The following is a 13,758-nucleotide window of genomic DNA, read 5'->3' as shown; positions in this document are numbered from 1 at the left end:
CGCACACGCAAATACCAGAAATCGCGTCTGTGTGTGTCCAGACGCCAAAAATCACTTCTGCGCAGGTGTGATTTTCGGCGTCTGGGCATGCGCAGACGCTATTTCCAGCCCACAGACAATCTCCGTGGGAGTGATCCAGCCCAAGGCCAGTAAACTTTGCAAACCCCTGGTCTAATCTTTTCCCTTTATAAAATGTACAATCATGCCTTGGAAGTCAAACAGCTTAGTTCCCAAAACGTTTTGGCTCCCAAACGTCGCAAACCCTGAAGTGACTGTTCCGGTTTGCGAACTATTTTTGGAAGCTCAATGTCCGCCAGGGCTTCCGCAGCTTCTGATTGGCTGCAAGAGCTTCCTGCAGCCAATCAGGAGCCGTATTTTGGTTTTCGAACCCGGAACGGATTCCGTTCGACTTCCAAGGTACAACTGTATTTACTGGTGTGTATTCTTTTTCTTTTTGTAAATCCACCGAAGAATAAAATAAAAATCAGGATTAAGAGGTTTTCTCAGAACAGTGTGTATGCTGTGTCTAATTGTTGTCATGATGGTTCCACTCACCTTCTTCAGATAGGAAATGTTCACGGGGGGGAGGACACAAAAATGGAGAGTTGAGGAGGGTCGGTTGTGGATGGGGGGGGGAGAGAAGGGCAGAAATGTCCCTATTCTTGGCCAGAGATGGAAATAAGATAAAGTCTCTACCAGAGAAGAATGGCAGGTGAACTTAATGGACTATGCTGAAACGGCTAAAATGACCGGAAGAGTCAGAAATCAGGAAGACCAAAATTTTAACAAGGAATGGGGGGAAATTATTACTTACCTTAAAGACCGTTGTAAACAGTTATTAGTAGGATTAGAATATCACTTGCAATTTAAGGCTGAGTTCTGGGCATAATGGAAGAAGTAAAGGGTTCCTTTATCATAAAAGATGCAGGAGGAATGGATTAACAATAAGACCCACAAAGGGGAGGATGGAAGTCCAGGAGAGTCCTTGGAATCTTACTTTTATGATTTATGTTTGATATCTCTCTGTGAATTTTTTATTTGAAAAACCAAATAAATAAAATTTAAAAAAGAAAAATGTCCCTATTCTCATCTGAGGAGTGTTGGAGGGCATGGGATATCATGTGCAATGATGAGCAAGGCTTCAAAAGGTAACTTTGAGATGCATTCACAAGGCAGCCCTGCCCTAGACAAACATTGTATTATTCTCTCTGTAAAGCTACACACCCTGGTTCTTCAGTTTTTTCCCGTTTGGGCCTGGAAGCAGGTTAGTAGCTCAGGGTTTCTTCGCCCTTTCCTTACCTCCAGACTTTCCAGGCCCAGGTCCTTAAAGCTCTGTGTCTGTGCCCTTTTTTCTGCACCAGAGCTTTCTCCACTAAAAAACGCATTCCATAAGGCTCAATCGGAGCAAATGGCCATCCGTAGAAAACACAAATTGCCAGTCAGCTTTAAATAGCAGAGGAAATTATCGAAGTTCCGTTACTCAGACCGCTTGACAAAAAGGGGAAGTGGCCTACATATAGAGATTTGTTGAAGGATAGAGAAGGGAAATGGGAATTAAAAGATAATGAGGAAATTAAAGATCATTTTCAGAGTTGGTTACACTACAGACAATTACACGAGATGTACAAGGAAGACAATAAGAAAGGGTTTAGTTGTACAACTTCTAGATTTCAAAAGGAAGTTATAGAAGAAGAAGCTGCTGAAAAAAGCATATAGTATTTTGCTAGAATGGGAAACAAAAGGTGAGGTCAAATCGGTCATGATCAAATGGGCACAAGATATAGGACATAATATACAATTTGAGGATTGGGAAAAACTGTGGAAAACAGATTTAAAAATTACAAATTGTGCTCTTTTGAAAGAAAATTATATGAAAATGATGTATAGATGGTATATCACACCAGTACAGATAGCAGAAATGTATAAAACTAGGTCAGACATATGTTGGAAATGTAAAGAAAAAGAGGGGACTTTTTACCATATGTGGTGGGAATGCAGAGAAGTTTTAAAAAATGGGAAATGATATACAATGAATTGAAAAAAATGCTCAAAATGACATTTCTAAAAAAAACCCAGAAGCATTTGTGTTAGGGATTGTAGGACAAGACCTGCCAAGGAAAATAAAGAATATATTTTTGTATGCAATAACAGCAGCAAGAGTCTTGATAGCACAAGGATGGAAGAATGAGGAAGTCCCAACGAAAGATCAGTGGCAAGAAAAAAAGGAGGAAAAATAACGTACTGTATGTGATTATATGGTTTGACAATTTGTTATGTTGAAATTGCTTAATAAAAAATATTATTAAAAAAAATAGCAGAGGAAATCTCCAGAGTAGAAAAACAGGCGCTCAGACGCAGAGTTTTAAGTCACAGACCTGGGCCTGGAAAGAGCGGGGGTGAAAAAGGTCAATGTGGATAATCTTTTTAGATATTAAGCTATGACACAGGAACTCGCCTGCCTGGAATTCATTTCTGCAACAAACTTAAAAAGGTAAAGGTAAAGGTACCCCTGCCCGTATGGGCCAGTCATGTCCGACTCTAGGGTTGCGCGCTCATCTCGCTCAAGAGGCCGGGAGCCGGCGCCGTCCGAAGACACTTCCAGGTCACGCGGCCAGCGTGACAAAGCTGCAACTGGCGAGCCAGCACCAGTGCCGCACACGGAAACGCCGTTTACCTTCCCGCTATAAAGCAGTACCTACTTGCACTCAGGGGTGCTTTCGAACTGCTAGGTGGGCAGGAGCTGGGACCGAACGACGGGAGCTCACCCCGACGCGGGGATTCGAACCGCCGACCTTACGATCAGCAAGTCCTAGGCACTGAGGTTTTACCCACAGAGCCACCCGCGTCCCATTGCCACAAGCTTAGTAGGTAGATATTTAGGCTAGTGGTTCTATCTCAGCATGAGGAACCCCAAAGGTCATCCAGCCCAGCCCCCTCCTGCTACAGAAGACTCACATGCTAAGGCATCCCTGATAGATGTGCCCCACACCCTCTACTTTTAAACATCTGACAAAGGCGCACCTACCGCAGGCATAGGCAAACTCGGCCCTCCAGATGTTTTGGGACTACAACTCCCATCATCCCTGACCACTGGTCCTGTTAGCTAGGGATGATGGGAGTTGTAGTCCCAAAACATCCGGAGGCCCGAGTTTGCCTATGCCTGGCCTGCCATGCTCCTGTTAGCATTTGAAGTTGTAAGATGGCAAAAGCTGAATTGAGACAGAATGCTATCCCTGGATAAAACCACCCAGAGAGTCTGAGTTTTAGAAAACCAGCAGGTTAATAGTTATTAAAGGAAATACAGGCTGACAAGAAAGATCCCTCGTTCTGTTTAGCTAAGGAGCATTTCCTATAATCCGTGCTTGCTCCTGCATCTCAAGAGAAGAGACGTCTCTGAAAAGGTATATTGTGGTCAACTCCCCTCAGGAATGCCCCTGCGATACCACCTTAACAGTCATGGCTTGCCCCAAGGGATTCTGGGAAGTGTAGTTTGTCAAGGGTGCTGCTAAGTGCTGTTAGGAGCCGCCTATTCCCCTCCCGGAGCTAACATTCCCAGAGTTCCCTGTGAAAAAGGATTGATTGTTAAATCACTCAGAGAATCGTAGCTTGGGTAAGCAAACAGGGGATCTCTCCTGGCAACTCTCAGTACCCTTAACAGACTGCACTTCCCAGAATTCTGTGGGGGGAGCCATGACTTTTTAAAGTGGTATCATAGTGCTTTAAACATATAGTTTGAATGAGGCCAAAGTCTGGTTAAGGAGGAGCCGTGAAGCTTCCCATCTTCAGAGCTATTGGACGGCAGACAGACCAGGCACTCAGCTGACAGGTGCATAATATGGTATTTCTATGTATATCATGTTCCTGAGTGCTCACTGGAAGGACAGATCCTGAAGCTGGGGCTCCAATACTTTGGCCACCTCATGAGAAGAGAAGACTCCCTGGAAAAGACCCTGATGTTGGGAAAGAAGGAGGGCACAAGGAGAAGGGGGCAACAGAGGATGAGATGGTTGGACAGTGTTCTCGAAGCTACCAGCATGAGTTTGACCAAACTGCGGGAGGCAGTGGAAGACATGAGTGCGGGCATGCTCTGGTCCAGGGGGTCACGAAGAGTCTGACACGACTAAACGACTAAACAACAACATGTACCGTATATCATAGAAATGGTTTCAAAATCAGCAGCTGAACATATAAGCTAGCATGTGCAAATTTTATGCAGGTCTGGACCTTCTTTTGCATGTTTTCGAGGTGATACGTTTTCTCTTCTTTTGGCAATGTGTAAGTGACCGCCTTAATCTCTCCCCCAGCCACTTGTTAGGGCAAAGGGTCCTTGACCAAAAAGTCTCACTTTGCCCAAGTTCCAGATTCAGGTAGGTAGCCATGTTGGTCTGATGCAGTCGAAATATATTAAAAAATTAAGAAATTAGATTGCATTCTAATTGTTGCCGTCGTTTTTGCTAATTCAATCATTTTAAAAAATTAATCAAAATCTCAAACAGGAATGGAAATGTGTAGAAGAAAACATGACCAAAACATGCTCCAACAGGAATTTATTGATATGTATAGGCTGATTTCACAAAGTTAAGCTAAGCTAAGCAGATATATAAGACTGAAAGTTTAATAATTAAGATACAAAAATACAATCTCAATAATAAAGTTATAAAATAATAACGAGGAAGTCACTCATGGGTGGAGGGAAGACACAGGGCAAGAAATAAGAAATGGATAAATGTTGGTACATAATGAAATGTGGAAAATGTGAATTTACGAATATAATGTATATGCGTCATTATGTAAAGATTTCATATATGTATTGCAACAGAAAGGAAGGAAGGAAGGAAGGAAGGAAGGAAGGAAGGAAGGAAGGAAGGAAGGAAGGAAGGAAGGAAGGAAGGAAGGAAAGAAGGATTAAAAAATTGTCCAATAGCACCTTAGAGACCAACTAAGTTTGTTCTGGCTATAAGCGTTTGTGTGCATGCACACTTCTTCAGATGCCCAAGTTGTTTGCCCAGGCAAGTGAAGGGCACCATAAATGTGGCTGCTCGAGACCAGAAATCTTGTTTTTCAAGGGCAAGATGTTTTCAGAGAAACCTCATAAACCCTGCAGGGACCCACCCTCTGCTAACCACTGCTGATCAGAGTTATAAACCAGACTTTGCCACCCACTATGATTCAGGGCAATGTACCAGCCTATGGCCTAATAAGGAAAATCCTGGGGTGCGGATTTACTCCACTGCCCAGCTCATCGGGGTGCCACTCCCTGCGTGTCTCTCCAGTCAGAAAAAGAAGGAATCTCTAGCCAATTTAAAGAAGCAAAGAGCAGTCAGCAGAGCTGATCGTTATTTGCGTGGACAGGCGGAGTCCCCAGATCCCGCGCGGTCCCCCCCGTCATGTGGAATAACGACTCATGACAACGTGTTATGGGATTAAATTGGCCACAACTTTATTAAATTTCAAATGTGGGTAGACCTTGGCTCAGGCATTGGGCGTTCTCCCTCCCCAGTCCCCAGCCGGGGACCTAGGGAGCATCAGGGTTATCCAGTGTGGGGGGGGATGGGCCGGCTCTGGAGAACATATGTTCAAGCAGAGATAGCCGCCCCCGTTACGCCGCCGCCACAGGGGAGAGCTTTGACGACCTTTCGGCGTACGGTCAAAGCCTCCCTTCAGAAATCCCTTTAACGGGGAACCCTGGTATCACCGCCGCAAAGAGGAAGATGGACTAAAGGATTCCGCCCAAGGCCTGATGCCGCCAAAGTTGTGACATTTTGCTATGGGAAAGGCGAAACCTGCCAATGCAGGGAAATTCCTTTCCGGCCCTTTAACAGCGACCTTATCGTAGCAGCACCCGCATACCTGTGAAGAAAAGTTAACCTGCAGAACCTGTGAAGAAAAGTTAACCTGCAAAATAAGACATTAACTGAGGGTGGGTAGGGCGGGAGAAGCTCTGGAGCCAAGTGAGGATTCCCAGGTAAGATCCTCCCTCTATTGTGTGGGCAGATAATCCCTCCCCTACCTGGCCTGGTCTCCTTGGCAACGCTTCCCCCAGGTGGGATTGGACAACTGACTGAGGTAGGTGGAGACCTCCAGGTATCCCACCTGAGGGAAGGCAAACCAAGCCTATGCTGTTGGAGCCGCTCCAGATCTAGGGGCTGCGCGCGTCCACGCAAAGGGCGCCCCCCATTTTAAGCGGGGAGCGGTCATTGCGGGCACATGCTCTGCTTATTGCTACAATTTTACAGACTGCTTTTCTGAGCCTCTTTGCTGTTGTGTATGTATGGTGCCGGGACGCGGGTGGCACTGTGGGTAAAAGCCTCAGCGCCTAGGGCTTGCCGATCGAAAGGTCGGCGGTTCGAATCCCCGCGGCGGGGTGCGCTCCTGTTGCTCGGTCCCAGCGCCTGCCAACCTAGCAGTTCGAAAGCACCCTCGGGTGCAAGTAGATAAATAGGGACCGCTTTCTAGCGGGAAGGTAAACGGCGTTTCCGTGTGCAGCTCTGGCTCGCCAGAGCAGCGATGTCACGCTGGCCACGTGTCCCGGAAGTGTCTTCGGACAGCGCTGGCCCCTGGCCTCTTGAGTGAGATGGGCGCACAACCCCAGAGTCTGGCAAGACTGGCCCGTATGGGCAGGGGTACCTTTACCTTTACTATGTATGGTGCCTGTGTCAGCAGTCATTGTCCTGGCCTTAGTTAGAGGCTGTGGTAGGGACTTGGGATTTTGGGGGAGTTGTCTAACTGCCCCCCCATTCCTGGTTTTAACAGCCCCATAGCTACCAAAGTATTACATGCTGTTGCAAGATGAGTGCAGTGGAGATTCGTGAACATGAAGCCCCGTGAACAGCTCCGTACGGCAGATTTCACGCCCTTCTCTCTGGCCACAGCGTTCCCAGGCCCTTAGTAGCTGCACGACAGGCAGAAATTCTACTGGTGCAGCCCCGAAAAACTTAGATCCAGGATATCTTAATGACCACCAGAGTCCTTATATCCCACCATGATCCTTGAGATCATTGTGCTTAATTTCCCACTGGGACTCAACCAGAAGCCAGGCATGGAGTGTCGCCAGCCTCACGCAGCGGAACAGTCTTCCAGCAGAGATGGAACAGGAAGCCCAGCTTCTCACTTTCAGGAACACCTTGCCAAAAGATCTTTGCAGCTGTTTAATCCGCCAGTTGTTTTGGTGATTATTTTTTCCTGTTTTAATGATGCTTTACTGCTATACACGGGGTGCAGGTGGCGCTGTGGGTTAAACCACAGAGCCTAGGACTTGCTGATCAGAAGGTTGGTGGTTCGAATCCCTGCGATGGGGTGAGCTCCCATTACTCGGTCCCTGCTCCTGCCAACCTAGCAGTTCGAAAGCACGTCAAAGTGTAAGTAGATAAATAGGTACCACTCCAGCGGGAAGTTAAACGGCGTTTCCGTGCGCTGCTCTGGTTCGCCAGAAGCGGCTTAGTCATGCTGGCCACATGACCCAGAAGCTGTATGCCGGCTCCCTCGGCCAATAAAACAAGATGAGCGCCGCAACCCCAGAGTTGGTCACGACTGGACCTAATGGTCAGGGGTCCCTTTACCTTTATTGTTGTACATGGTCCTGATCTTATGATATGGCAGTGTAGAAACATGTTTATCAATCAACAAAAGGCTGAAATGAGCTAGGGGAAAAAAAACCAACGCATGCAGCTTTCTGTACCAACCGCAGCTGGGAAGCTCTCCTTGCAGAAGCACAGAAGTGGGAGAGAGATGATTAACCATTAACTGGCGTTAGATGAATCCGAGGGGAACGTCCCAAGTTTGACAGCAAGTCAGCTGTTCCCTCCTCCTCTTGTTCCTCTCTGTGCTGTTTGAACTGCGGATTCTCAGAGCAATGGAAACTGAACCCCACCTACCCTCCCCCACTTTGTTTAGCCTCTGGATAAGGTTGGGCAGCCAGCGGTACTTTCCTGCTAAGTTATATTTGGATCTGGCCTAACAAACACTGCCAGTCATAAACTCCCAACAATGATTTTTCCAGGACTACAAAGCGTTTGCTTTTAAGAACAGCAGGACATCTGGCCAATCGCTCCAGTATCCTGCTCCCGCAGAGGCCAGCCCGATGCCCGTGCAAAGATCAGAGGCGCTACCTGCTCCTACAGTTTTCAGGATTCCTGGCTTTTAATTTAGTATAGTAAGTAGGTGAGGAAATCAGACAAAGGTTGCCAGCTAGGTGTGGCCTGCAGTACAGTGGCATCTCATTTGGGGGAAACAGAGCAGAGCAGCCACACGTAAAAACAGAAACCCAACCCCAGCCCCTGTGCAACAATCCTTAAATCCTGCCAGCGTCAGCACCCAAAAATATTACAGTTCTTGGTGTTTTCTGTTGTTGTTGTTGTTTAGTCGTTTAGTCGTGTCCGACTCCTCGTTACCCCATGGACCAGAGCATGCCAGGCACTCCTGCCTTCCACTGCCTCTCGCACTTTGGTCAAACTCATGCTGGTAGCTTCGAGAACACTATCCAACCATCTCGTCCTCTGTCGTCTCCTTCTCCTTGTGCCCTCCATCTTTCCCAGCATCAGGGTCTTTTCCAGGGAGTCTTCTCTTCTCATGAGGTGGCCAAAGTATTGGAGCCTCAGCTTCAGGATCTGTCCTTCCAGTGAGCACTCAGGGCTGATTTCCTTCAGAATGGAGAGGTTTGATCTTCTTGCAGTCCATGGGACTCTCAAGAGTCTCCTCCAGCACCAGATTTCAAAAGCATTAATTCTTCTGAATTATGGTGCTGTGTTTTCTGTTAGGGGGAGGCAAATCTACCCATTTCGGTTTCTCTCAGTTTCTCCTTTTCCCACCCCAAAGTTCAGTTCTTTTCCCCCCCAATTTTTTTTATTAAATTTTCCGCAATTATAACAAATACAACATAGAAAAAAGAAGAAGAAAACACACAAGAGAAAACACATTACTAAAAAAAAGGGAAAAAAAGAAATCTTAAACACATATCACTTGAAAACCCAATCTCTCTTACATTGTTAATTGACTTCCTCAGATCCCTCCCTTCTGAATTTCATTGTATCTGCATGTAACAGCTCTCCAGTACCATTCTTAAACTAAAATTATTTCCAGCAGTTAGCTATCTTATTCTCTTTTCTTACTGTTCTTAATCCAACTTACCAAAGTTCAGTTCTTGACATTTCCACATCAGTTTGCAATAAAAGAAAAACAAAAGGTCCTCCAGAAAATTCATCCGCTTCTTAGTGTGAATTTCTCCTGACACAAATATGTTAGTGTTGCATTTTGCCCAATATGAGCATTTTTGCAAAGCAATTCCTCCAAATGTAGTGCAATTATTCTCTCTGATAGATACACTTTGACACATGCTCTTTTTTTTTACCCTCGTGCAGGCGTAGGCAAACTCGGCCCTCCAGATGTTTTGGGACTACAATTCCCATCATCCCTGACCATTGGTCCTGTTAGCTAGGGAACGTGGGAGGTGTAGTCCCAAAACATCTGGAGGGCCGAGTTTGCCTATGCCTGCCCTAGTGTTTGCACCTGTGTCTTGGCTGGAGAACTGCATTGCAAAATCTGGAGATTTCTCTTTGCATACACACTTGCATGGAATTTCTCTTAATATATAGATTTTTGCAAAGCAATTTCCCCTAATAGAATGCATTTTCAATGCTACTTTCACTAAAATGTGCATGGGGGGGGAAGAGTTTACCCTAGTATATAGATGTTGGCATGCATTACAGTGGTACCTTGGGTTAAGTACTTAATTTGTTCCGGAGGTCCATACTTAACCTGAAACTGTTCTTAACCTGAAGCACCACTTTAGCTAATGGGGCCTCCTGCTGCTGCCACGCCACCGGAGCACGATTTCTGTTCTCATCCTGAAGGAAAGTTCTTAACCTGAAGCACTATTTCTGGGTTAGCGGAGTCTGTAACCTGAAGCGTATGTAACCTGTGTAACCTGAAGCGTATGTAACCCAAGGTACCCCTGTACTCGGATGGAGGACCGCATTGCAAGATCCGGAGATGTACGAAGCTTTAAGGAAGGTTCTCTGACCCTGCCAGAGCATCCCGGCTCTGATTTGGTGGGGGTGAGGTGTTGGTACTGCGAAACTGTGCGTACCGCCAGAAGAAGAAAAAGCACTGTGCAGACGTCATGGGTTTTCAGCGCATGGAGAGAAGCAGTTGCAGTTGCCAAAACCTGCAAGTCAACTTGTTGTTTAAGGCACTATTACACAGCCTGGCTGAAAAGTTTGCAGTGCTTTCAGCAAACACACATAACACAATTTACCTGCAAGGCTTTGTGTTTCTGTCTCGGAAGCATAACTCGATAAAAGAGCACATGCTCCTCTGTTTATATTTTGTTTCCCAAGTAACCTTGGCTCTTTAGGACCTGAAATAAAATGAAGTCTTGAAAGCTAGAGAACGAACAGTCTGAAGAGTGCGTCAGTAATGGGCTTGGGATTTATTTTTTATTTTTTTATAAAGCCCTTGATAAAAATGAAAGGAAGGAGAGGCAAGATCGTGACTTTCAAAGAGCTTTAAGGTCTGCCAGCATCTCTTCCTCTTTTCCATATATCAGCTGACCTCCACAAAGCGACTAATATAATTCAGGGAGGAAAATTCCAGGCGGAGCTTGGAGACGGCTGAAGCGGCTAGGGTTTTGTTTTCCTGAAAAGCCTCCTGTGCCCTGCAACAGATGCATATTCAACAGGTGAAGAAGCTTCTGCATCAATGCCTCTCCATGAGCCATAAAATTCCTGCTATAGAGGCAGAAGAGCTCTGCCAAAAAAAGACAGGGGCAATCTCAGTCCTCCTCCCTGTACCATCAAAACAGAGTCTAATATATTTGTGGGAAGGGTGAGCCGTGCCAGGGATGAAGGACAAGTGTAGTAAACAAAGCTTGGCTTCTTTCCAGCAATCCTAGGGCTGTGGAAGTGGTGTGATGGCTCTGTTAGCAGCCTTAGAACCTTGCACTGAACCACAGTATCTGGCCTTCCCTGCTGAGATCTAAAGAGGTTAAGCCAATTTAAATGTTGTACTGAAGAGGAGAGTTTCTCACTGACCCAGTTAGGAAGAAAATGGCCTGCCCACCTCTTGTGTCTTCAAAAGCAGCTTAATCTTCAGGTGAGAAGTTCTTCCACCTTCTAATGTCAGCAGATCCAGCTGCTGTTAAATGCAGAAGAGCAGCAGTAAGGCAGAAATTTGGCAGCCTTGAGTTAACAGTCCTGTGGGGCTTTTGGGCACTAAGGTTGTGAACTTTCTGAGGGCAATCTATCCTTAACACCAACTAGGATAAGCTGTCGTTTGCAAATAATAATAATAATAGTAATTATTATTATTATTATTATTATTATTATTATTATTATTATTATTATTATTATTTATACCCCACCCATCTGGCTGAGTTCCCCCAGCCACTCTGGGCGGCTCCCAATCAAGTGTTAAAAACAGTACAGCGTTAAATATTTAAAAACTTCCCTGAACAGGGCTGCCTTCAGATGTCTTTTAAAGATAGGATAGCTGCTTATTTCCTTCACATCTGAAGGGAGGGTGTTCCAAAGGGTGGGCGCCACCACCGAGAAGGCCCTCTGTCTGGTTCCCTGTAACCTCACTTCTCTCAATGAGGGAACTGCCAGAAGGCCCTTGGAGCTGGACCTCAGTGTCCGGGCTGAACGATGGGGGTGGAGATGTTCCTTCAGGTATGATAAAGTTTATCTCCAGTACAGTGAAAGTCTGAAATCTCTACAAATCAAGCTGCTGTAACAGGCAGAGAGAACCACGTATTACTTATTCTTTTAACTTTGCCGGAAAATCAGAAAACTAGAACATGCAAATACTGAATCAATAAAATGCGTCTCTTCCGCCTCCTGCCCTTAACCCGTCAATAAATTGCATAGTCTGTAACCTCAATAACTTTGGGTCACCTCTGGATGACCTGTTTACTGAGCATACATCCTGCTTTCTTTGCGCATAGTTTGCATTGACTGCTTACTGAGCATTCCTTCACATTTCTTTGTGCTTTTCTTTGGTGATCACTCATAGCCAAGTAAGATTGTCTTCCATAAACACGGTTTTAAAAAGAGTCCGTGACTGTGGAGGCCATTTCTGGATCCACACATCCTTCCACAGAGGGGACATTGGTTTCCGGGTGGGAGTTCATCACGGTGTGGGTTTGCAAACTGTGCCTTCCTCTTAGCGCATTTCTCCCTTGCGTCCTTACTTCAAAGCCCATGACACCTTTGGTAAAGGCTGTTCTCCAACTGGAGCGCTCGCAGGCAAGTGTTTCCCAATTATAAATTATATTTTTAAAAATACTACATTTTTTAAGATTTGCCTTGAGACAGTCTTTAAACCCCTTTTGTTGACCACCAGCATTACACTTTCCATTTTTAAGTTTGGAATAGAGTAGTTGCTTTGGAAGACGATCATCAGGCATCCGCACAACATGACCAGTCCAACGAAGTTGATGTTGAAGAATTATTGCTTCAACACTGGTGATCTTTGCTTCTTCCAGTACACTGGTATTAGTTCGCCTGTCTTCCCAAGTGATGTGTAAAAATTTTCAGAGACAACGTTGATGGAATCTTTCGATGAGTTGGAGATGGCATTTATAAGTGGTCCATGTTTCACAAGCATACAGTAAGGTTGGTAGTACAATTTCTTTCTGCAGAGGCTATACAACACACTCCTGTCTACTCTGCATCCAGCAAGCTCCCACAGTTGGTCTGGGAAGCAGAGTTCGCATCCTGTGTCAGCCACAATCCATCTCTATCTTGTATATAACCCATTGCTACTTATGAAATACATAAAACCAGCTTGGATCCAAATTAAGAAAGAAAAAAAAACACACACACAACCTAGCTGTGTTTTAAGCCAGTGATGCATATACATTCAACATTGCATCAAGCAATTGCTCATTGGTTTGTCTGTCTGTTTGTTGCAGTTATACCCCAGCTTTTTCTCCAAGGTGTTCGCACACAACAACCCTGTGAGGTAGGTTAGGCTGAGAGGCAGTGTGACTGGCCCAAGGACAGTCAGCGAGCCAAGTGAGGATTTGAACCCTGGTCCCTCCCAGGTCCTGGTCTGACACTCTAACCACTACACCGCACTGGCTCCCACATTTGCCATCCCATGCTTCCATTATTACCCTGTCACTTTCCTTACTGCAAACAGTCCAGGGTTTCATTTGTTTGCTTTTACTCTTAGCTGCATAACCCGAATTCACCCCATCAAACTGAATCCCTTCTGCATCACCCGGGGCACCCCTGGTGTGTGTGTGACCCTGTTCTCTTTTGGCAAGGACCGAAACCAGAAAAAGAGGGAGTCTTCCTGGTGGTGCTGACATGCTACAGTCAGAGCACACACACACCTGCTGTATTCTTTCAAACCAGGTTTTTTAAAAAATCAGGTCTGGTTACTTTAGGGCTGAGAGAAAAGTGACTTATGACCCACCAGTGAAACTGGCAAGTGATGCATTCTAGAGAATAATCTCCATCATTGTAAGGAGGTACATAGTTCTTAAAGTTCACAAGAAGCATTACCGAAACATGCCATTCTTATTGACTCCACTCAATTTGAGGTGCGGGGTTTTTTTTTCTTCTTAAGTGCTCTCAATTCTTTGTTCCAGGCCTCTCCCTTCCGGGCACTCCTGAAATGCTCAGCTCCGACTCATCTCATTCCTTCCCGGTGAATTATTTAGATGCCATTTCCTGGAATCTCCTTTGTTTCGTTTCTCCACTAGCCAAAAGCTAAGAGCTGAAAGAGAAGGCAGTCTTCACTAACACAGTCCTATTC

Source organism: Podarcis melisellensis (genome assembly GCF_964234715.1).
Source record: "Podarcis melisellensis genome assembly, chromosome: 8".
Taxonomy (NCBI): domain Eukaryota; kingdom Metazoa; phylum Chordata; class Lepidosauria; order Squamata; family Lacertidae; genus Podarcis; species Podarcis melisellensis.
Note: the sequence above shows the minus strand (reverse complement) of the source record.